A 26296-nucleotide genomic window follows, 5' to 3' on the forward strand; every position below is an offset into this window, starting at 1 on the left:
CTGCTTAAAATCATACAACAACTCATAGCAACAACCATTGAAAGAGAGTTACCAGATGTTCAAACTGGCTTTCAACAGGGGTGTGGCTCTCATGACCACATAGCAAATTTATGCTGGATTTTGAAAAAGTCAAAGGAATATCAGAAGGATGTCTACATCTACTTTATTGACTACAAGAAAGCTTTTGATTGTGTGGATCACAAGAAATTGTGGGAATCCTTGCAAAATTTTGGGAAGCCACCATTTGGTGACCAAATACACCATTTGGTGACCAAGTACACCATTTGGTGACCAAGAAGCCACTGTACATACATCATTTGGTGGCACTGACTGGTTCATACTAAAGAAAGGAGTGCACTAAGGTTATATTCTTCCCCCTTTCCTACTTAACTTGTATGCTGAGATAGTTATGAGAAAGACTGAACTCAAAGAATCAAACACTAGAATTAAGATTGGATGAAGGAATATAAATAACCTCCAGTATGCTGATAACACAACCCTCCTATCACAAACTAAGGAAAGCCTAGAACAGTTGATTACAAAGGTCAATGAAGTAGGCAAGAAATGGTACGGCCTTTTCTTAAACACCAAAAATACAAAAAATAATGACCACTGTAAAAAAAACAGACATGTTACAATAACAATTGATGGTGAAGAGATCAAATGCATTCAAGAATTCATTTTTCTAGGATAACAAATTGATGAGACTGGAAATAAAACATTGGATTGCTCTGGGTCACTCAGCAATAACAAGCTTGAACTGAACATGGAAAAGCAAGGACAAAAGCATGACTAGTGAATAGGGTTGGGCACTTCGGCACCCAAAGCATCCAGTCTCTCCTGGCATAGCCAGCGCTGCGCCGTGGGGGGGGGGAGGCATTGCCTTCGGAGCGCCAGCGGGCACACACACACAGGCGCGGAACTCCATGCCTGCATGTGTGCACCTGCTAGTGCGCTGATGCCCGCACCTCCCCTCTCCCTCACAGCGCGGTGCTGGCGGTGCTGGGAGATACTGGCCACTTCGGGCGCTGAAGTGCCCAACCCTACCACCAAACGAGTTTAGTTAGATTGATCATTTCCAATAGCCATTTATGGTTGTGAAAGTTGGACGATGAAAGCAATCAGACAAGAGAAGAATCGATTTGTTTGAACTCTGGTGTTGGAGAAGGATTCTGTGAGTACCATAGATGGAAAAAGTCACAAATAAGGAAATGCTACAGTGCGTAAAGCCTGATCTATCACTGGAAGGCAAAATCATGAAACTGCAGTTCACTTACTCTGGCCATATCATGCAATCCAACTCATTGGAGAAAGCAATTATGCTAGGACTGGTCAGTGGAAAAAGGAAAACAGGCTGATAAAGAATGCAGTGATTAGATACGATCAAAATGGACACTGGCCAGAAGATTACAGAAATGAAAGAAACAGTAAAAGATAGGAAATTGTGGCAGCAGTTGTGCTATCTGATCACCAAGAGTCGGACTAAATTGAATGGTTAACATCATCATCCTCACTTTCACAAATATCTTGCACAAGTGGGATCCAAGTTGGGATATGGGAATCGTAACTTGGTGTAAGCTGTGAGCATGGCCAATCAATCAATCAATTATTAACTGTCATTGACCAATAGATTCAAATCAGGTCAGTCCTCTACATTAAAATGCACAAGGGTGTGCATGGTCATTTAAGTATATTTTTACTTAAATAAGTGCTCTAGCAAATGTGAAAATCTTCCATTGAATCCAAGTCCCACACCCCAGAAAACTAAGCCACATGCAAACATGGAGCTGGTGGTTTCTTTGACTCTTTTTGTATTCTCTTGTTGATGAAGTGACAAGCCACTTTCCACTTTAAAATGCAGCTAGCTTCTTTGACTAAGAGAAGCTTCACAGGAAACTTCTAAGGCACCTCCAGGTATGAGAAGCTCTTCCATATACAGAAAATAATATCATACTATGGAACCACCTTGAAATAAGTCATATAGTTTGTATCCTTGGCATCATAGTTAGTTCAAAAGGAGTGAGCAGAAGACATGGCACAGAACCTACAACTATTATGATCTAACTTGCTATGCAGAAATCTGATTTTATAGTTTAGAACTTCCTTTGAGAATTGTTTTGTCTTTGAGCAAAAAAAAAAAAGGTTTTTCTTTGCTGAGCATCTACTACCTCTTTTTGTATTTAAAATTATTCTCCTTTTCAAAACTGTTTCAGATAAATTGGCAAGATTAAATGAATTATCCTTTCAGTCTCAAATTGAGTAGTAGCCTAGTAAAGTTTGTTTGGTTTTGCATTCCAGCAGTGTAATGAGAAACAAAAAGGACAAGCATGAATTAAAATGGCAGTATTACATTCCATTGCTTGTCACATCCCATAACGATTTGCATAAAGAACTGAGAATGCTACCATTTATATGTCTAATTAAAATTATTTTGAGTAAAACTAATTGTATTCTTCCAGATAGACTTGCAATAATAGTTCTATCAGTAGAAATGTGGATTGGAGAAGACATAGACATAATGCTCTCCTTTTTTTATTTCACTTTTCAAGGTTTACACCAGAGACCCCCCCACACACACACACACACACTAGCTGATATTCAGTGTCTCTACTGCTTGAATCTATATCTTCCTTTCCCTTCCTGACTTCTCTTTGGTGCCTTGCTATCTCTATCTCTATCACTGTTGTTTTTCTCATCTCAATTCCCTTCTGGAATTGCAGTCTCTTCTGGACTGCAGAGTTTGCAGTCATGCCACTACAATATTATAGGAGCCCAAATAATTTCCTCCATCTCTGCCTACTTAACTTTATTTCAGCCTTGATTCTCTTATTGTTTCTATTTCCTGTTAAAGATTCAACCTCATGAAAATGATGTGATTAGGTCTTGCACCCTTATTGGCAGCTGGAAGTTAAATCAAGGAACTACACTAAATATGACTATTAATTACCCTGACCATGTCTCATGTGGAATTTTCAATGCCTGATTGAACTTCAAGTGAACCAGAGAAGAAGATTAAAAGATCATGACTGGCCCTAAAATCTTGGCCTTCTCTCTCCCTCCTTGCAATCTTTATCTTGTCAGGCAGGCAAAGCTGTTTACCATCTAGAAGCTTCAGAGAAGAAGGTCAATGACTAGCAAATACAGTGTTACTATTCCTGACAGGCACTCTGGCACAAATTCAGTACATCAGTATAAGAAAGTGAATGACACTACAGCAGTCAAATGTTTCAGTTCCATATGTAATAGCAATGCTGAATTCAGTAGTATTAATAAATGTTAAGAGTCAATTCACACTTAATATGGCAAACAAATTATCACGTCTCCCTGCCAAACTCACTGGGGACGCCTGCAGTGGCAAAGGAGAAATTCCAGTTTATTGTTGGTGTGAATAAGTCTCTCACTATTGTGGAAAAAGAGTTGGTTTTTATATCCCACTTTTCACTACCAGAAGGAGTCTCAAAGCGGCTTACAATCACCTTCCCTTCCTCTCCCCACAACAGACACTCTGTGAGGTGGGTGACGCTGAGAGCTCTGACAGGACTGCTAAATCAGAACAGCACAGCACTATCAGGGCTGTGGCTGGCCCAAGGTCACCCCGGTGGCTGCATGTGAAGGGGAGGGCTATCCAACTCAGCCCGCCAGATTAGAATCTTCCACTCTTAATCAAATTGAGAGAAAAGTCCCATGTACTTGCAGAATGTACCTGCAACATTATGCACATATTAATTTATTAATACTACATATTAATTTATTGACAAGGAGATTACAAATTGCTCAAGAGTTACTTGGTACGGCAGCCTTTTCTTTCCAAGTCACAGTTGTCCTGAGTGAGTTGTGTTTCTGTGCTTGCACTTGTTCAAGATATATGTTGAGACATTAGAAAATAAGTAAAATTCAACATGGAAAATTGCCATAGTAGTTGAACATTGGCACCAGCATATCTAGTATACAAAACTCAATAACGAACTGAAGCCTTGGTATGTCTTGGGTATAGTTGTGGAATGAAATGTAGTTGAACAATGTTTGACCTACAGTTTGGTGCAGGTGTGGTTCTTTTCCATTAATACTCATCCAAATGAACCATAATCCAATGACAAGAAGCCCTTAAACCCAGTAGCTGTTCTTGGTTTAAAGTTCCAAGAACTGACGTATAATAGTATCTAAACTCAACTGTAAAGAAAATATTTCACACTGTTTATATAACAGCGCACAAACATTATTTTTTGAATAAAATACGTGAAACATGAATTCACCATAGACTCAGCATCCATGTATGAATTCCCAAAGGTTATAGCACTTTCCATAACCATTAAGGTTGAACACTACAGTAGTACTAGATATTTTGATGTAACTGGCTAGGAAAATATAAGTGCCAACCTAATCAGAGTTGCATCCTTTTAAGTCCATTGACATCAGTGGATATAAAAGGGTGTAACTGTTTAGAAATGCGCCATAAATATCTCATCTGCTTTCTAAGTGATTTCACTGATAACAAGCAATGACATCAAAACCATGAAACAGATAGAGACAGGAAACTTACCATTAATTCAATAGTAAAATGGTTGCTTGATGTTTCATACAGTGGTACACAGATTCTAAAAAGACAAAATTGTTGATAACTTTGAAAATCGTTGTTTTTAATTATATGAATTTCACTGCAAAAGAAACAGATATGTTCAGAACAGACTCAAAGGTACTCCAGGTCTTAAATGTAAAAAGGCATTTCATATGACAACTGCAGCTTAACTGTTTGGCTGGATTTGGGTTGTGTACCTTGCTGTATTTCATCCTGAACAATATTGTGCAGATACAAGGGGACACACACACACACAAACACATGTCAGTAATGCAGCAGAGGGTTAAGAGAGGACCCCATTTTAAAAGGCCACAGCAGGATACAATCCCCCTTGGAACATGACAATAAGTGTTCATGCCCTGCCAAGGTCTAGTGACTTCTGGGCAACACAAGGTCCTACTCTGGACCTAGTCCAGAGAATCGATTTAACTTTGTGTATGTCCAGGAATTTAATCCATTTACCCAAGATTGCTTCTGGAATGGATTATGAGGAATTTGTCAAATCCCTAACTGAGAGTGACAAATAGATTATATCATGCCATATAGAATTGTAATTACTATAATTATCTTAAGCTGCATTTAAATGCATGCATTTACAGAATTATAATTGCTATAATTATCTAAAGCTGCATTTAAATGCATGCATTTACAGCTGTACTTTTTTCTTTATGTATTTGTTGGTAACTTCCACCTTTGATATCCTAAGAGACATGGTTGTATAAGACATCAGTGTAAACATATCTCATAGTATAGGGCAGGAGTTTCTATAGGTTGGGTCTTGCACAAGAATTACATGACCATAGATATTCCAGTCTTTCCTCTCCTGCAGCAGTTCATTCTGAAAGTTTCCTTCCAAGACCACAGGATATGAGTGGAGTAATAGCCATGCTGCTCAGTGGAACTGCACTGAGGGGCAAGGACAGTGTGGAATTGCCCTGTTGCTGTTGCTGCTCCATTGTTCGAAGAGGGAGGCAGAGACATTTCATCTTGTCCCCCCCCCCTCCCGCAATGTAGCTCACTCAATCCATATGGTTCAAGTGACTCTCATAACAATCAGTTTCCCCAGGTTCAGAAACAGCTGCTGTGAGGTAAAGAAAAGAAAAAGCTGCAATCCTAGTTCTCTGTAGTAATGTGCATTTGTAATGTGTTCTGTGCTGTGGTGCTTCCAGACAGGAGACAAGCAGAATCTTGCACTAAATATTTAGGAAGTGATGTAAAAAATATGTTTCCACCTTCTTTTACTGAATTGGACTTCTTGGACTGTGAATCAATTTTCAGCTTTTTATCTGACATATATAAATAATATTCTTATTACATATTATTTAAGTCTCTTAGGCCCATCATGCACGGAGTGGAAGGTCCGCATTCAGGGTGGAATAGCAATGGCTAAAATCACCAATTATGCACGCCGCAGGCGGCAACCAGGCGCAGAGTCAATGTATGCCGCCGAAAAAGCCGCGTTAGCAAGATGCGGAAGAAAGTTGAGTTTCCCGGGGTCAGGGCGCAACCAGAAGTGGCTCCGGAGTAGCCACATGCATAATCGCTCTGGCTTTTGCTGCCATTGTGTTCCGTCCCGTGCGTAAGTGGTTTGCTTCGCTTCTTCCTCCTCCGCGTTCTCCATGCCGCCGTTTCAGCAGCCGTGCATAATAGGCCATACAGAGCTTTTAAAAGTATAAATGCTTGAAGTCATTCAGGTGCCAAGCAATAGAGCTCAAAAGAACAATTTGAAATAAAGCCAAGTTGAGATACTGCAAGGCACAGAACCATTGTTGACTTTTTATGATGATAATGTCCTAGTACTTGGTTTGGGAAACCTTCAGCAAATGCTTCATTTTCAAATATTAGGACATTATCACAGTTCCAGTTTGTTATCTGATTTCTCACAACATCCAAATTAATTTAGGCCAATAATTTAAAAGAAGAAATCTTCAGGGACTATTAGAATTGTTGTGCTTCAGTTACTAGATTAAAATATGTTTAAACTTTTATTGCAAAAGTTCAGAATGCCTTCCAGCACCTAAAAGCAGTTGGCAGAAAACATGAATAATTACATATATATTAGTGATCAGACAGCTAGAAAAAAACTATAGATATTGATTTTATTTAAACTATTTTGATTACTATAAAGACTTGCAGAATTCCAAGAAAAGTTATGGTGTAATTCCTGATAAACAATAAAGATGTTGATTTGGATTCTCATATCAAAATAACAGCAGTGCATTGTAATATGATGGTGATCTTCCATAGAGAAAAATGTTCAGCATACAAATAGCCTTATTATGGGGAAAGAAGGAATAATAGCTGATTGGAAATTGAGAGCAGAAGAAGACTGATTATATTGAAATGGAAAGCTGACAAACAAATACAACACTAATACTGGATTCTTATTTTATCTGCTCTCTGTTTGGCATGATGGGTCTTTTTAAAAAAGTTATTAGAATGACCATCCTTCTACTGGAATATTCAAGGTGATTTGAACATTTTATGATGTACAAGTAATTTCTACGTGTAATCAGAACATCTGAATCTGAACCTGTACAAAAGAAGGCTGGGCTGCAGATATTCTAAAAAGTCTAGACACCCAAACACAAACATACAGACTGTCTTGTGCTAATAAAGCTACACTATTTGAGCCCCATCTCAGTGCCCATCAAACCCTGGCATGTGTACCAAACAGACCACTTGGGTTGGTGCTGTTGAGCCTTAGTTTGCTCCCAGTGTGTCCAGCCAAGTACACTAGGTATGGGCAATTTGGTTCAGTTAAGCTGGAAAGTACCTGAATCAATGCTGATTCTGGTTCTTTTCAGCCATATCCAAGCTGAAATGCCCACCCTTGCAATATAAACAGTCTGAATGAGCCTTAACCTAATCACAATTTGGTGGTTTGGATCAGAGTAGCTGCAGGAGTCTCTCCTCAAACGAACCCCTATGTTTCAAAAAGACAGGGGATCCAATTCTAATGTCACCCAACAAGGGTGCCACCATCCGATCTCCATTATATCCTATAGTGGGGGGAAAGACAAGAACATGGAATCACTTTTCTCCACCATAGGAAATAATGGAGGTCAGATGGGGGAATTGAAACACCAAGAAATATTTTCCTCCTCAACTAGTGAAAGAAAATCATAGGAACCAGCCTAATAAGTGAAACAGCCATTTTTCATCTAGTATGGCTCTGATGAGATTCCTTTGCTACATAAAGATATGGTTATTCACCTGTGGTTTGGGTTATTATTATGTTTATTATTCAAGTGGGTAGCCATGTTGGTCTGAAGAAGCACAACAAAATCAAAGTCCAGTGGCACCTTTAAGACCAACAAAGAATTTATTCAAAGCGTGAGCTTTCGAGTGCAAGCACTCTTTTTCAGACATAGGCCCATTATGCATGGAGGAGAAGGTCCGCATTCAGGGTGGAATGGCTTCGCCTAAAATCACCGATAACACACGGCGCTGGCTGCAACCAGCCGCAGATTCAGTGCATGCCGCCAAAAAAGCCGCGTTAGCGAAATGTGGAAGAAAGCGGAGCTTCCGGGCGACCAGGGCGCAACCAGAAGCGGTGCCGATGTCGCCATGTGCATAATCGGTTACTCTGGGTTTTGCCGCCGTTGCGTTCCGTCCCGTACGTAAGCAGTTTGCTTCGCTCCTTCCCCCTCCGCGTTTTCCATGTGACCCGAAATCGCTGTTTCGGCGGCCGTGCATAATAGGCCTATGAGAAAACAGCAGAACACCACATATAGCTCTCAGCTCAAGACAGTACAACGCATCATCAGGGACTTACAACCTCTACTGGATAATGACAGTCCTCTTTCCCAAGCACTGGGGGATAAACCTTTTATTTCACATAGACAGCCCCCCAATCTCAAACAAATCCTCACTCACAACAATGCAGCATCGAATGTGAATATGGACACTGGTACTAGAGGTGGCAACAAACCCAGAAGCTAACTTTGCTGCCACAAACGCTTCAATGCTACAATTACTGAACCTAACAACAACACCTACCACATCAAAGGCTTGTTTTAATTGCTCATCTTCCAACATTGTATATGCTATCAAATGTCAACAATGCCCCTCTGTTCTCTACATAGGGCAAACAGGTCAAACCCTCCAACAAAGGATTAATGGACACAGGTCTGACATCAAAAACCACAGAACTAAAAAACCTGTAGGGGAACACTTCAACCTTCCAGGACATTCTATAAGGTAGCGATCCCCAACCTGTGGGCCACGGACCACATGTGGTCCTTCGACTAATTGGAGGTGGGCCCCAAAGGACGCCTTCTCCCCCCCCCGGCCCTTTACTTCATCCCCCCCGGCCCTTTACAACACACTTTGGGTGTGATTGTCTCCCATCACTCCCAGATGGGACTATCTCGTTGCAGAGAAACAAGTTCAGGGTTCTCATTGATTTGTCATTGTCATAAGTTAAAATTTCCATGAAAATAAAATGTTCCTTATGTTCATTGTTGTGGCGTGTCTGTATCTTATTTTGAAGGGATGTTTAAACATTACCATAGCGATCAGAGAGCGTTAGGGCAGTGGTTGAGAGTAGAGGAGTAAACTACCCCCCCACCGGGCCTCAGTAAAAGGCGTTGAGTGGTCCCCAGTGAGTGGTCCCCGGCATTGAGTGGTCCCCGGTGATAAAAACGTTGGGGACCACTGCTCTAAGGGACCTGAAAGTATCTGTTTTATTGCAAAGGAACTTCAAGAACAGGCTAGAAAGGAAGATTGCAGAAATGTAAGTTATTACAACACTCAAAACAATGGCATACGCTGGACTCAACAAGGACATAGATTTTTTTTATCTCACTGTGCATGCTAACCTTGTTTAACTTGTGTATCCACATTCCTCATAATTTATTTTATTTGGGACAATGTGACTGTAAGGTGATGTTAATAATAATTTTGAATTTAATTCTCTGGTCTCAGGACAGTTGCCAACACAGCTTTTCACTTGCATGAATGTTTCACACTTGGGTGGAAAGAGATGGGGCAAGCAACAATGGTAAAGTGTAAGCCATTAATCACTGACATAGACAGTTTTATTTCTCCTATGTTTTTGTGAACTACAACTGAATTCAAGGGGGGGTGATTGTTTTAGCAAATAATTATCATATGGCTGTATTTGGATGTTGTGACACAGTTTACTATTTAACAGAATTAACTTTTGCTTTATATTCCCACTGTCATGATGGAAGTTCATAGTCTGAGGAAGAGTGCTTGTACTTGAAAGCTCACGCCTTGAATAAATCTTTGTTAGTCTTAAAGGTGCCACTGGACTCTGAGTTTGTTATGTGTATTATTATTAGGCTAGGGGCAAAGCCTGTTGTATCCAAGAATACAATGGGCGCTAGAGCTTGGCAGTGGGGAGAGGAAGGGGAGGAGTTGTCCAGTCTGTAAGGGCATGGGGTTGAATGTGTGTGTTGTGTGGGAGGTTGTGGTGGCGTGGTGGCAAATGAGGGTATGGGTGTGGAGATATGGGTGTCAAGAACCTGTGGTGTGGAATGTTCATTGAGTGTGGGAGAGGACTGACCTTTGGCAATTTTGGCATAGTGGTTACAGATGAGCTTTCCAGAGCCATGTCCTCAGATATGTGAAGGGAAAATCAGACTGGAGACTCTTCTTAGGGGAAGATTACATGGCAACCAATTCCTCCCAGTTCTGCGTCATTTCCCTTCTTGTGTGAATTAGGCCACATTCACCGAAATGCCCCTCTGCCCTAATACACATGGGGTAGTCACAGTACACAGGTATCCACCCTATTCCTTCTGTCTCCCATGTTTTCACTGTTGGTAAAATGTTATCTGCCCACATGCTTCTTTCATGGTTGCTCCTTAGAAGAATGGATTTTTGTACCCTATTGCTTACTACCCAAAGGAGTCTCAAAGTGGTTTACAAACACCTTTTCCATTTGTCTCTCCACAATAGTCAACCTGTACGGTATGTGGGGTTGTGAGAGAACTGAGAGAACTGGGAATGGGCCGCAGTGACCCAGCAGGCCTCAGGTGTCTCAAAGCATTTTGCAATCGTCTTCCCTTTCTCTCCCCATAGCAGACTCCACATGAGGGAGGTGGGGTAGCGAGCCTCACAGGGAAGCTGGCAACCCTAAGAGGAAGACTGTCTGTGCACAGCAGTCTTGACCTTAGTAAGGTTTTTTATACTGCTTTTTTATTTGCCAGGCCAAGGTTATTTGCCAGGCCAATAAGTCATTTCCATATGTGTCTCCAGCCATTTACTTGTTCACTATTTACAGTTTCAGGCTGTAAATATTTATTTAGATCTTCCTGCATTTTCCAGACTCACAGGACTGATGTTGGTCTGCCTGTCTGCGCCCCAGAATACAAACAGTTGCTGGTAAGGGCTGGCCATAACCCATAGGCCAGGAGTGACACTCCTGCACCACTCCTTACCAACTGCAGGCAAAAATGGCTCATTTGAAGGCTGGACACTGAGGCATTGTATGATTTTGAAGTCCCACCTCCAAACCTCCAGGAATATTTCCAACCCAGGGGTAGCCAACCTACAGGTGTGGCCTGGAGAGCTCCTGGAATTACAGCTCACCCGCAGAGTATAAAGATCAGCTCCCCAGGCAGAAAGGGCTAGTTTGGATAGGGTTGTGGTAGAGAAGAAACATTTAAGGCCTCCCACACAGGTTGTTGTTGAATTGAAAGACTTGAGGCCTACTGCACAGGGTTGTTGTGCAGATGAAACAGGAGACAAAAGAGACAGTTTCCTCTGCAGAATAACGCTGTGCAGTGGCCTCAAATCTGCAGAGAGTTGCAAAGAAGAAAGACACATGGCTTAGCTGTGTCTAACATCTGGGCAGAGCAGTATTTTAAGTGAGAAGGGGCTTTTCTGTGGCCTCCCTGTCAGCCAACTGTTTGGCAGAAGGGGAAAGTTCCCCCCCCCTCAAAAGGAAGGCCCTCAGACTCTCCTGTGTTGCTCTTAGAAAGGCCTCCCTCCCCTCAGTCAGGGGCTGTTAGAGGCTCCTTCGCAGCAGGGCTGGAGGGGGGGGAGGAGGGGGAGCACTCTGCAGCCTCCTACCAGCTCTGTCAGGGTTCTGAGGCAATTTGCAGTTGGACATGACACTTGGGGCAAAAAGGGCTGGCACAGCCTGTCCAAGCCTCTGTTCTCATCCCCTTTGGCAGCCCTGTTGACCTCCTCTCCCTGCGGTGGTCAGGAGCAGACTGGCAGCCAGACTGGGCTGGGTGAATGGAATTTTGGTCTGTCCTGGTGAGGGGCCAATAGGAAGGCGCTTTGCGCACCTCCCCATTGGCTGCTTGGCCCTGGATGGACACTCGGAGGGCCCAATCAGGAGCCGCTTTGTGGCTCCTGATTGGGGGCTCTGAGTTTTTATCCTGGACAGGGCCCGCCCTAACTCCTCCCCAGGTGGCCTTACTCTTTTATTTAATAGGAGTGGTTAAAGACAAGCGATCCAGCTCTTCTAGGAGCTCATTCCACCAGGTAAGGTCCAGGACCGAAAAGGCCCTGGCCCTGGTTGAGGCCAGGCACTCATCCAGTGGGCTGGGGACAATCAGCAGATTAGTACCCACCTGCAGAGGGAAAAGGAAGACAGGCAGTCCCTCAGATATGTGGGGCCCAGACCACGGATGTTTCACAATATTAGTCGGTGCAAATGATAATTAATATTAAACCAGTTAAGAACCAGTTTGGTATAGTGGTTAGGAGTGTGGACTTCTACTGCGGCATGCTGGGTTTGATTCTGCACTCCCCCACATGCAGCTAGCTGGGTGACCTTGGACTCACCACGGCACTGATAAAACTGTTCTGACTGAGCAGTCATATCAAGGCTCTCTCAGCTTCACCCACCTCAAAGAGTTTCTGTTGTGGAGAGTGGAAATGGAAGGTGACTGTAAGCCGCTTTGAGACTCCTTCGGGTAGAGAAAGGTGGCATAGAAGAACCAACTCTTTCTTCTTCTTACAACAGTTAAAAACAGCCAAACAATTGGTGATGTAAGAGTTTCAATTCCCAGCTCAGAATCAGATAGGGAGCTGTCTGACTTGCCACTGGGGGAGGCCCTTCAGTTGGTTTGTTTGCTTGTCCGTGCTGTTTTCAACCATTGGGCCAGTGGAAGAGGTCTGTCTTGCATTTCCTACAGAAGCGTGATAGTTCTGTTGGGCCCTGATGTTCTTGGGGGGCTCATTCCACCAGGCCGGGACCAGGGCCAAAAAAGCCAGTTGGGCTTCTCTGGGGCTGGGGATTGTTAGATGTTTTGCAGATGCTGAATACAGCACCTTCCAGGCAACATATTCAGATAGGGGGTACCTCAGATATGCTGGGCCCAAACCACATATGACCTTGAAGGTTTGAACCAAAACCTTGAAGTGAACTCAGGACTCCACTGGGAACCAACATAGCTGCTGCAAGACTGGTGCAATGTGGGCACATATTAGATGTCTCATATTTAATTGCAATGTTTGCACTTTGAAATCCACCTTGAGTCTTAGTGGATAAGGTGGGCAATAACTATAGTAAATGAAATACAAGTAATGGGATGGAGTTTCCTAGAACTGGGTTCTTCTTAAATCCTTACTAGGAGCGAGAAATTGACTCAACATAAACATTATTGTAATATCTGGGGCAATAAGACCTGAACACTTATTCTTGAGGGTCCCCTGGAAATGCAGTACACACTCTTAAAAATTTGCTTACATGACTAAGTCATACAATCATAGAGTTGGAAGAGATCTCAAGGTTATCTAGTTCAACTCCCTGCCCACCCACAGCAACCCCAATTCCATGCCCAGATGATGCCCCTCCCCCCCCCCGCCAGTCTGACCTGGAAGAAATTTACCTCCTGATTCCATAGAGAGATGTAGACAAACTGGAGTGTGTCCAGAGGAGGGCAACAAAGATGGTGAAGGGTTTGGAGACCAAGATGTATGAGGTAAGTTTGAGGGAGCTTGGTCTTTTTAGCCTGGAGATGAGACGACTGAGAGGGGATCTGATAACAATCTTCAAGTATGTAAACACTATATGCTCCATATAGTGGATGGAGCAGAGTTGTTCTTTCTTGCCCCAGAGGGACAGACCAGAACCAATGGGATGAAATTAATGCAAAAGAAATTCCGTCTAAACTTCCGGAAGACGTTCCTGACAGAGTGGTTTCTCAGTGGAACAGGCTTCCTCAGGAGGTGGTGGGTTCTCCATCTTTGGAAATTTTTAAACAGAGGCTAGATAGCCATCTGACAGAGAGACTGATTCTGTGAAGATTCAAGGGGGTGGCAGGTTACAGTGGATGAGCGATAGGGTTGTGAGTGTCCTGCATAGTGCAGGGGGTTGGACTAGATAAGTGGCCCACAGGTTGGGGATTGCTAGACTAGATGAACCAGGATGACCCTTCTAACTCTATGATTCTACGATTCTAGATGACCTAGGAGGTCCCTTCCAACTCTATGATTTTATGATTATATGGCCATTGGCATTTCTCTGGGCATGCAAGAAAGGACCATAAGAAAAAGGGTAATGAGGAGCCATGTGTTTCCTCCAGCCCATCTCTCTGATTCTTCTTTCTATGGTTGATGAACATTTTCCATGAGATTGACTTTTCATTTTAATTCTCATGGCTTTATTATTTCTGCTTCTAACAGAAAATCTTTTCTGTTTTAGTTAGCTATTGCTCTATATTTGAAATAGGTAATATTTACTTGCCATTTTAAGGCATTTGAGATTTCCAATAAAATGTTTAAGATTTCAGTACTAGTAATTATAGCTTTACAAAACAAAGCTGACAGCTGCCGTGTTACTGTAATATGTCAAAGAGACTGCCAGCACAGGCCTCTCAGAGGCTGTGGTGCATCTTCTGTCATCTCTCATCTGCTGATGAATTTGAAAAGCTGTAAGTGCCAAGTTTTCTCATTCTATTACATGAGTCAAGGGGGTTGTTAGGAAAAACAGTTGTGTCTAAGAAGACATATATCCAGAAATACGAGTTGGCTCTGGTGAACAAGCACAAAGTTAGCAACACACTGGTTAGCAGCAGAATAATTGGGTAATTTGGGGGCAAACTACTACATAGCAAATATTGATTGTCACTTGGGCTAATGAAGAATACACAATAGAAAAGCTATCTAAATTCTAGGACAGTTAAGTCCAGGATCAAATCACATAGTTCAGAAAACTAGTATCCTCAGCAGAGTCAAGTCTATAGAAGTCAAGTTGCACTGTTATAAATATCCTTATCCATGGTTCCTCTTAATATTTGTGAAACTGGCCAGGGGCTGGAGTGTGTTTGGGGTGTCTGAGTTGGAATAGGGCTAATCAGGCCCCTAGAGTTCACGTCCTCCCTCGCTGGCCGCTTACTCTTCAACTCACACATGCCACGAACACAGGAGGACAGACAGCACCGCCGCCACCCATCAGCCTGCCCAGCGCTCCAAGGGGTTCTCCAAGGGGTTCTCTGCGGCGCTCCACAGGGCTCTCAAGCATTGCAGGAATGTGGATGCCACCTCCTCCCTCCCAAAGCCCCACAGCTGCCTCCGTCCCACCATGCAGGACTCTGCAGAGGGCCAGAGATGGATCTGGGAATGGCCGCCTTCTTCCCCCACTCACCCAACATTCCATGGCCACCTGCACACTCTTTGTGCTGCCGCCACTGTTGAAAAGGGCTGGAGCCCATTGTATTTGGCATAGGGGCTTATCTGCTAGTCCAGTATAAAAGGTATGTTCAACAAAGCAAGGCTCTTCATACCATAGGAGAACTCTTGACAATACCAGAGCAGATCTACAGGGCCCAGCCTGTAAGTTAGCATTTAGATAATAAACAAAAGCATTAGCATATTGAATATTATTGAATTATCATGAAAGAATTTTGTTTTTTCATATAGAGCTTTGGGATGTCCGTGAGAGGAAATAATGGGTGTCCTCCAGACCTTGCTCACTGTTATGAGCAACTGTGTTGTTTCTTCTGGCTTTCTCAGGCTTATAGTTCAAGAGTTACACTAAGAGTATAGCTCTTAGAATCGTACTTTTGGTCTGCTACTGCTAATATTTTAGTGTTTTAGATGGTAATAATGTTGAATATTATTGGATTAGTGATTTTAAATTGCTGTTAATTTATAACTGCTATAGAAGATCCTTGCAAGACCAAAATTAGATCTCATTACAACTCTACTAAGGGAATTAGACATTTTTTTCCTAGGCAGTTGATCACCCTATATAAGCCTCCTAAAATGCACCAATATTGGTTTTGGAGTATTTTTTAAAATCAGCCAGAATAACATACTGGAAAATGGTGTTGTGGTGTAGTGGTTAGGAGTGCCTACTTCTAATCTGGTGAGCCCCGCTCCCCCACATGCAGCCAGCTTGGTGACCTTAGGTTCGCCACAGCATTGATAAAGCTGTTCTGACAGAGCAGTGGTATCAGCTTCACCTACCTCACAGAATATCTGTTGTGAGGAGAAGAAAGGGAAGGTGATTGTAAGCTGTTATGAGAGAAAAGAGGCATATAAGAACTAATTCTTCTATTTGTGTCTGCAAAGGAAAATTGATCCAGGAAATATTGAAATATTATTGTTGTCCACAGGATGGTGCAAGCAACGAACTTCATGAAAGACCATTTACCTCCCCACAGGGACTTAACCTGTGGGAATTAAAACCCCAAAATAAGAACAAATTTATTGGTTAATAGTGGGAAATGATTGAAACAGACTGTTTCCTCCACACAAATGTCTTCCACACAAACAGATATTTCTAAGGGTTACATTTTAATACCAAAATATATATTGAAATTGATTTAGGAGAGTAAATAGTCCCAAAATCCAACATTGATTTTTTTCCCCCTTAGCTTTTAGCAAGGGGAAAATGTTGCATTTAAAATGATAAATATTCATACCGGTTCTATTAGTTTTTAATTATTCTTTTGTGAAATTATAGTAAAAGTGATGATTTTTTAAAAATCAGTTTAATGATGATAGCAAACCATAATATAATTAGAACAAATAAGTGAAAAAGCTGACACTCACGTACTTTTGAATTACAGATTTTCCAACCACCAAGGTCTGATAGATCCTACAATTCATCTATAGCTATTCTAGTCATTAAATTGGCAGCACAAGTAAAATACATTATATAGCATTTCTGAATTTCAAAAATAAGCAGCAGTTATAAATGTAGACCTCTGGAAATGGTCCTTTTCCAGTGATACAATTAGCCTCTTGGCACACCTATCTAAAATGTGTTTAAATGAAGTTTAAATGTTTACATGAAATCTAAAATGAAGAGTTTTTTAAAAACTTGATCAGGGCCATAGCCTTTCTCCTCCCCCTTTTCCCCTCTTTAAAGACATTTGGAGTGACACCCCTTTCCACTATGGGGGTTCCCTCTGCCTCCAGTCTGGCTGCTCCCATTGCAATTCTACTCTGCTAGGGCCCCACAAATCCTTAAACCACTCCTGTTCTTTATTCCAATGCTTAGCATTAAGAAATCAAGTTTCCTTTTTACACATTTCTCACGCTCTTGATAAATAAGCAGGAAAAAGAAGAACTATGGCCATGAGCCCAACTCAAACAAGAAGCAGGCCAGGGGTTCCCCTTCCACACACACACACATACAGTGAGGTACTGGCCATTCTAATTTACAGTGAAATCATGATGTTTATAGTTTGGTATGAACATGATCTCATAAAGCATTGTTTAAATTCATGAAAGCTACTTGGCCATCTGCAAACAGGAAGAAGAAACCACAAGAATGTTTTATTGCATACATGAGTTCATTTACCGTTTTTTTTTCATTGTTTGTGATGTTTTAGGAATCAAGAAAACATTCAAATGTGTCATGTTATTGGAAATGACAAAGCAGAATATAATGTAACCAGGAGGAAAATGAGGTTTGAATCTACAATAAATAATGGAAGGATATCCTTTAGTGAAGTTATTTTCTATCCCAAAGGGATTGATGACTCCTAAATAGGATGCAGATACAATTAGTCTAGATAAAGACCGTATCCTAAACAACAAATAAGTCTGCATTCCTTTGATACCTAAGAATTCTCCCTAATGTTCATGGTATTTACTTAAATGTGAACCTAGAGATTATTTTCTTCCTCTTGAGAATCACAGCTGTATAAAGATAATATCTAGTGCCTTTAATGGAGCTATAATGAGATGCTACTTGCCAGGTGATATGATTTACGCCCATGCTCTGGAAAGGATTAGCTGCCTATTTTTATACATTATTTCTGTTAAAAGGACTGGACACGTTTCTCCAGGCCATCTGGAAATTTAAGATTTATGGCCCAGGTGCTTGGTATGTTTGTAGAAGGTAAACTGTAAAGAGTGCTTTCACTTTGAGGACATACTTTACTAATTTACTGCTTCAGAATTTTCATATTGAAACACAGCAGTGCTTGAAGGTCCAGATTTTGGAGCAGAAGTAGGGATGGGCACAAACTGGAAAAATGTAGTTGGTTTGGCTTGTGGTTGCTGGCATACCATATTCATGAACCTCACAACTTTTTAACAGGCTCATGAATTGGTTTGGTTCATGAGTTTAGTGAGGCAATAGAACACTCCCCCACCACCACCATGTGCTAGAGACACCAAACTTGCAGGGGAACTTCAACTTCTACCTGTGATTTTGACTAACGCAGGTTCAGGCATGTATAGAATAGATCCTGTGCAAGCTAGAGACATAAAGTTACATAGGACTTCCCCAGATGCTCCTCTACATGCCCTCTGAGTTGTTGCTTTGAAGTTATGTAAACAATTTGATTGAACAGAGACAGTCAGTCTGCAAACGTCTCCACTCATGAACCAGATCAATCTCCTAGAAAAGCTATAAAATTGAGGAAACTTTGTGCCAGTTGATCTGCCACAAACTTGACTTCACAAGCCCCAAAACTGGCCAAAATTCAAAAGCTGATTCCTTTAGCAGAAATACTGATTGAAGAAAGTGATTGTCTGAGATGACATCATTAACAAACATGTTTAAATCTTAAACCTGACCATTTTCTAAGAAGAAAATATAGAAGTTATTGAATTGTTGGCAAATAACCCAATATTAAAGCCATGGCTATGCATTTTTTAAAAATGTTTCACAGATTGAATACACAAGGAAAGGAGAATCCATGGAAATTACCTACCCCACATACACACCTAAACACTTTTCTACTATTCTTATGCAGCTAAAGAAAAGTATCTAACAAATGGACCAGCAAGACACTGTGCATAAAAGAATTCAAATCATCACCAAGTGATTTCTGTGTTTCCTGACTAAAAAGAAACCCCGTTTTTGTCTTTTACTCTGCAAATCACTAAGGGCAACCTACCACCAGCACCATTTTAAATCTGGATGTTTGTAGGAGCGTTATTTATTCTGTTGCCATTTTGATCTAAAGCAGAAGAGCAGGTTTTAAGGCCAACAACTCTCCCCACCAGTAATCACCACTGAGCTTACTGGCAGACATGCTTAGGATCAGTGCAAACCCTGCATCCTTCAACACAGAGCATGTAGCAGAACCAGCTGGATCAAAGAAACATAAAATGAACAAAGGCTGTCTCCAGTTGTGCCTTTAAGACCAACAAAATTTTATTCAAGGTAGAAGTTTCTGTGTGCATGCACATATCTTCAGTTAGGAAAAAATTGTTCACTTTTCAGCACGAGAGAGGTACTTTTGAATGAAGTTAAATCCTTCCTTTTTTATTTTGTAATCTCATGAGGAGGGGAAGATGATATATCTACGTATTCACAGAAACTGCAATGGAACTTCTAGGAACATAGGGGAAGAAAGATAAGGAAAAACAAATTCAGGGGATAGAGTTGTCATCCACTCCTAATCAGATTCTACTTCACTCTTTACTATTCATTTTACTACACTTTGTTTTGCTGATTTAGAGGGAAACATGAACAAAAGCACACTTTAAGGAAATTCTTCAACACAAAGAGTGATCATACAAAGAAATACCTTGTGGGGGCATTTGTCCTGCCCCTAACCCCAGGATTTAAGCATATCACTTTTGTTCAGTCCCTAGATGCAAAGAGGCCATTAGTACTTACTGCTGGACTAGAGAGATGAGCACTATTTATTTATTTAGATTTAAATAAATCTAAATAAATAAATGAGGGAAGTGAGTTGAGACAGCAGCACCTGAAAGAAGATGCTTGCTCACAAGGAAACCTCCAGGCTGCTGGCTTCTCAAGCCCATGGCTTCTAGCAGTGAGGAAGGCATCTGGCTTTTTGGTGATCAATTTGGGTCTCTCGTTATTGATCCCCAAGACAGTGCAGATCAGAAATGTGTCTCTCTCTGTGTGTGTACTGCGCTGTCTCCAAAGCAGGAAGGAGCTGCTGGGGGCTGGGAAGGCATACAAAGAGTATGCATTAGAGGAATGAAGGCTGGTGCCTCTGGAATCTCCTATGCACAGCAACAACAAGGCTTAGACCCCCCCCCCCCCCATTCACTCATCCAGTCAGGAGCTGGAGGCAGTCAGGCAGGATAGGCTATCTGTTTGTATTGTCCCCTATCAGCCACTATACTACAGCCCTGCTGGCTTCCTTTCTCTTCCTCCCTTCGACACTGGGAGGCAAGTGGCCTCATATTGCTGCAATCCTATGGGAGGGAGGAGCAGGGGAAATTTCAGGGTGGACCTGCTTATGATGGTGGGTGGAGTAGGTTGCCATCCTCCAGGCTTCAGTAAACCAGGACCCTGAAGTCTGGTCTTTCAAGCATCATTGCTTTCTTGATATGAAAATGCTGTAGTAGCAATGTGTTCTGTTCCTGCTTCTAAATATATCTGAAGAGTGCAGAAATGTATTACATTAATTAGATCGCAGATGACTTTACAAACATTGGGGGAAACATCAGATTAAAGCATAAAACTATTTTAATGAGCAGAAGTTTATTAATGCAGAATAAAAATTCTGACATACCACTCAGTTGCACTTTCTCATTTTTTAGTGAAATCAACAAAACAATCTAACAGCAGTCAAGGTAACAATTTTACATACTGGTAGGGTTACCAGGCCCCTAAAGGGGGCAGTACTCCAGTAACTGGCAGGATAAAATACAGTTTAAAAAATCAGTTTTCATGAAAGAAACCCAAAAGTGATGTCCTATCTCTCTTGGAATCACCAAAAATACTATTGTTTTACCATAGGGAGACTTTACATTCAGCCTTTCTCCAGAAGATATCTAAAATTGTCACAGCCATGGTTCTGCCACTCCTTGTCCCTTCTTCCCCCAGACTCCCAAAAGTTACGAGGCCCTAGCTGACAACCCTACTTACTGCATGGGTAAATAATTTCTGTAAAATGTAAAGAAAGGAAGTTGCCTCATTTAAACTGATGTAATATAAAACTAGCAATCTGGAAAGAGGGATTGAGAAAAAGAGCTACAATTGAAAAGATACAGTGACATCCTTATCATCTAACCAGGCATCCTGGGACTATTTGGGGGAAGGAGAATCAGACATTGGGGTGACCCTTTATAATATGCAAAACTCTATTCATCCATAGAATTTTTGGCAAATCCTATGGTGATGCACCATCAAAGTCTTGACCACTTCTGGTTTTCACCCTTTGTCCCCTGACATTTATCCCTCTGGCCTTTGAGGCACCAGTATGACCATTTATGCACTGGAGGTTTCATGCCTGGCTGCAAGCTGGAGTTTTGATTGTAGCAGGTTGCCCCAGCTCTTCCTGCACCCGCACAGAGGGGCTTTTGGCCCGATGTGCTTCATCTGCCCCTGATTTGTGCTCCTGCATGGGAGCTGGGGCAGTGAAGTTCCTAGTGCGTAAAGGGTCTATGCAATGCACAGGATCACCAGGACATTTCCTATCACAGAGGGAGACTTGGCATTGCTATCTTGAATTGACTGCTAAATTATAAAAACAATTCCACACAAGCATACATTTCCTCTAATGCTTACCAAATAAATCATTAAAATATAACTGGACTATTTCATTCAATAATATTCACCTCATAGAATATACAGAAACAATGTCCTGTGGGGGAAAATATTTGTATTTGTTTATTTGCACATCCCAAATTTTGAATATATCTGGATATGCCCAGGCAAGCGCAGAAGCAAATGAGGATATATGAAGATGAGAAGTTGTGGTTTGGGAATTTTGTTAACTTTCACAGTTAATTGGATGACATAAACTCAGAAAAGATGTTTTGATGAAAAATGGATTTTACTTCTGACATTATTAAAAACCCAATTGCCTACTTGAAATGCATCATAATAAAAGGAACGAAGCTAAAATATGCTTGATCTTTCAAGATTAAATCAGTAAAAGATAATTATGTATATGCATTGAACAACTCAAAAACATCACTAAAGTTAAAGCTCTTTTAAAGATATTTGTTAGCATGGTGCTTTGGGAAATCAATATGCACTGTTTAGATATATACTGTATTTGCCGGCATATAAAACGACTGGGCATATAAGACGACCCCCCAACATTTCCACTCAAAATATAGAGTTTGTTACATTACATTACAGTACTATGGGCCCCTATGGGCAGCTATGTCTATCCCAACTGAAGTGCACCCGGCCTATAGGACCACACCCCCCCACTTGGAGGCATGTTTTTCAGGGGGGGAAAGTAGTCTTATACGCCAGCAAATACAGTATATATCTAAGTATGTATGTTTTTACTCAATAGAATAGACTAAGGACACTGAATTAGGTACTTTATTATTGATTGGTCCAGGTTAGTGATCCATGACCTACTGTTAGTTGTTGCTGTTGTACAGTTTTTTCTTTGAAAAACACATTTATTTACTACAATGTTATGCAAGTTAAGCTCTGATTAGAAGTGGAATTTATCTGCAATTGTAGCAAACTGGACAACCCTCCCCCCACCCCCGGAGAATTTATGGCTTTGAGAACCAGCACATTAATAAATAGGTGGTTTATCTATTCTACCCTTTCTTGAAATAACTCGGAGAAGCACACACGGTTCTTAACTCCCCAAATTATTCTTATAACAACCCTAAGTTCTGCTGAGTTCAAATGACTGGCCAAAAGCTCTCCAGTGAAATTCATGGCAGGCCAACAGACCAATCCTTCCTTTGTTATTTATTCTTTCCATGTTCATCTTTTATGTTCTTTGCGCATTGTTTCTGCTTCTATTGTTTTTAAGCTATTAATGAAAGTTTCAATATTACAGTAATTATTTTGAGGATTTAAAATGTTTATATTCTATATAGGAGCAAAACAGTCATAGAATTCAAATAATTTGCACCACCAAGATATTACTGAAAGTACTTCATGTAAATACTTAGAGCTGAATCCAAAGAACAAGAAGTGGAGATCTGCTCAGCTAACACATCCTTACTACTTCCTCCCAGCTTGTGTAGCTTCCTGTGCCTCTCAAAAGCTGCTGTTGAGAATCAGGGGCCCCTATGGAATCATGTAGGCAGAAATGTTGACGGCTATCGCTTAAAAGAAAAATCAACACAAACAGCAGAAGCCTCCTCTCCTCATATAGTCAATGGAGCATAATGCCAACACAACTGTTTTTTTTCCTGATTAGTTTAGCCAAAGTGGCATCTGTAGAATTAGAGATTTCCCATTTCTTCAGAATAGCTAGACATGGTACTAATGGATGTCTGTGACACTAATCCAGCCTTTCTCAACTTTTTTATTGTTGAGAAACCCCTGAAACATTTTTCAGGCTTTGAGAACCCCCAGAAGTTGTGCAACCATGCAGAATGTGCTGAGAAGCATAGCTGTGCATGTACCCACTTGGGGTCCCTCCCCTTCCCACTCCCTCTAGGACCATATTTGGCCATTGGGAGGGGAATTGGCATGGCTATATATAGTCATATCACCTGATGAATGTTTAACAAATTTTTAAAAATATGTAAAAATTAATTCATTCCCACCCATACAGGGACATCAAGATTCCATGAAATCCTGGCTGAGAAAGCTGCACTAATGAGTGTCTTTGACACTTTGGGATCAGATCAGGAGAGCTGGAGAGGCATAACACTCAGGCATCTCAGTCAAACTATCCCTCAGTGACATTAGAACAGTAGTCCCCAACCTTTTTCTGGCTGGGGACCGGCGGGGCAACTTCCCCGCCCGCGCAGCATGCATGCGCGGGCAGGGCCGCGCAGCGTGCATGCGCGATGCGTGGCCGAAATCGTGCATGCGCGGCACTTTTGCCCATGCATGAAAGTGCCGGGCATGCACGATTTCGGCTGCACACCGCGCATCGCGCATGCGCAGCCCTGATTCCCTCTCCCCCGCCTCCCGCAGTAAGAAGCTTCCCGGGCCGCAAGCTTGTAGCCCGTGGAAGTTTTTTACTGCGGGGGGGGGCGGGCAGAGGGAACCGCGACCCGGCTCCCTGGACCGCAGGTTGGGGACCACTGCATTAGAAGACCTGAAATAGTGGATTGATAGTCCAGCCCTAAGCAAAATCATATCCCTTCATCCACTGACTTCAATTATACCTGTCAAGGGCCAACAAGGTGATCTAACAGATGTCAAGGAAGAGGATAGTATACTTATGACACACAATATGTGTAGCTTTTTAAAAGCTTTCTAAAAAGATGCAACTGTCACACCAAAATCCAGCACACTATGGGAGAAGGCTGAATCATATACTACTTGAAATAACTGTAGGGTTAGGTGGACTAAAGTGCTCAGGCTTTCCTTAGTTCCATTGCTCCTTCAAGCATTAATTGATTTTATTATCTCTATTTCTCCCTCCTCCCTTCGGATTAACTTCCTTCTCTTTTGTTCCCCTTCTCCTTCCTTCTAGCTTTCCTTTATTTATTTTCATTCCGCCTTTGAGATTTATTTGCAGAGAGTAAGACGAGACAGGGAGATATTGTACTTGGTTCCACTTTCTGTGGCAGACATTTTGGATTTGGCCCCACCTCTTACTGTACCAACTGTTTTCAAAATACGAATGGTGCTTACAGGCTCAAAAAGTCTGTGGATTTTCTCATTGCAGGCTCTCTTTACAATTTCTTTGCTGGAAAAAAGTAATGTTTGGGTAGCAGCAATGGTTCCTGAGATGTTAAAATCTATTACTTCTCTTTTCCAAAAGAAAATATATAGTATTCTTCTATTTTTCTAAATCCTTTTGTTTTCTGCAACTCAATTATGTCTCATTTGCCAAGAAAAATCTCACTTTACACCATTTTGTTATATACAGTTTGGCAAACTAAAAGCTGCCAAAGAGTATAATCATCTTGGTGAAATATGTGCCCTTTAGAGACAAATAGGGCAATAAAGCACACATTTAATGCCGCATGCATGAAATTATGTCAGCAGTTCTCAAATGGTATGTCAGGACCTGAGAGTGAATCACAGGTCTCTTGTGGGTGGGTTGCCAGGCTACCAACAGTGGGTGTTGGGAACATTGTGACATCAGGTGCTAAGAAGGGTAATGTTCAAGTTTTAAACTGGAATTAACATAAAAACAAAACACCATTGGACAGTCAATTGAGTGAAAGATTTGGCAAATCCAAGTGCATTTGACATTAGATTTAAATCCATGACAAATATATTATGTTGATGTGTGTGTATATAACTACAATATAATTACTTTTATTTTAGTAGTATTTCATTTTTCAATAATATTCTATAAACTACTTCCATGCAAATAAACTGACTTTGATTGCAATGTCTTGGTACATATATACTGCTAGACTGTTTATCTGGCCACAAACCAGTAAATTAAATATTATAGATCTGGAAAGAGCAAAGAGTAAAGTGTGCATCTGGTACATGATTATTTTAAAATTCAGAGTATGGATTTTACCATCATGTATCTCTTGTGGCGCAGTAAGGAGCCTCTTGTGGCGCATAGTGGTAAGGCAGCCGTCTGAAAGCTTTGCCCATGAGGCTGGGAGTTCGATCCCAGCAGCCGGCTCAAGGTTGACTCAGCCTTCCATCCTTCCGAGGTCGGTAAAATGAGTACCCAGCTTGCTGGGGGGTAAATGGTCATGACTGGGGAAGGCACTGGCAAACCACCCCGTATTGAGTCTGCCATGAAAACGCTGGAGGGCGTCACCCCAAGGGTCAGACATGACTCGGTGCTTGCACAGGGGATACCTTTACCTTTACCTTTATCTCTTGTGGCACAGAGTGGTAAGGCAGCAGACATGCAGTCTGAAAGCTCTGCCCATGAGGCTGGGAGTTTGATCCCAGTAGCCGGCTCAAGGTTGACTCAGCCTTCCATCCTTCTGAGGTCGGTAAAATGAGTACCCAGCTTGCTGGAGGGTAAACGGTAATGACTGGGGAAGGCACTGGCAAACCACCCCGTATTAAGTCTGCCATGAAAACGCTAGAGGGCGTCACCCCAAGGGTCAGACATGACCCAGTGCTTGCACAGGGGATACCTTTACCTTTACCTTTATCAAGATTTCAAAACATATTATTTTAGAGGTGAAGTTTTAATAAATAAAAACAAACAAAATGTCAATTCCTGAAGATTTAAGATTTGAAGTAAGTGTAGAATGGCATGAAATGCTCTCTAGTTCAGTTTAGAAATGACCTAAAATACCACCTTTTCATCCATATATTATTAATAAGCAGAACTTTAAAAAACATCATATTTAACATCTTATTAAAATTTTGTTATTTACTTAGTTCATTTCTATGTCATCTTTAGCCTTATATAGGGCTAAAGCTGCTCCCAGAGCAGCTCAGATTATGAAGAGCATAAAATAATTTCATAAAAATATTTAAAACATTCCATATTGAAACCAAAAGATTTCCTATGGGATTCAATGGACTTG

The 26296-nt window shown here is 41.5% G+C and overlaps 1 protein-coding gene across 18 annotated transcripts in view; it reads right to left on the reverse strand.

Annotated features, from left to right (window-relative positions):
- The window catches only part of ATP2B2 (ATPase plasma membrane Ca2+ transporting 2), a 658100-nt gene that overhangs the window by 517814 nt on the left and 113990 nt on the right, over positions 1-26296 (reverse strand). For all 18 annotated transcript variants that reach the window (XR_013229055.1, XR_013229056.1, XM_077325715.1 and 15 more), the window contains exon 2: positions 4541-4595. The gene's annotated coding sequence lies outside the window, so the exon portion shown is untranslated. The remainder of the gene's footprint in view (positions 1-4540; positions 4596-26296) is intronic.

The sequence above is a fragment of the Paroedura picta genome, chromosome 3 (genome assembly GCF_049243985.1).
Source record: "Paroedura picta isolate Pp20150507F chromosome 3, Ppicta_v3.0, whole genome shotgun sequence".
NCBI classification, from domain to species: domain Eukaryota; kingdom Metazoa; phylum Chordata; class Lepidosauria; order Squamata; family Gekkonidae; genus Paroedura; species Paroedura picta.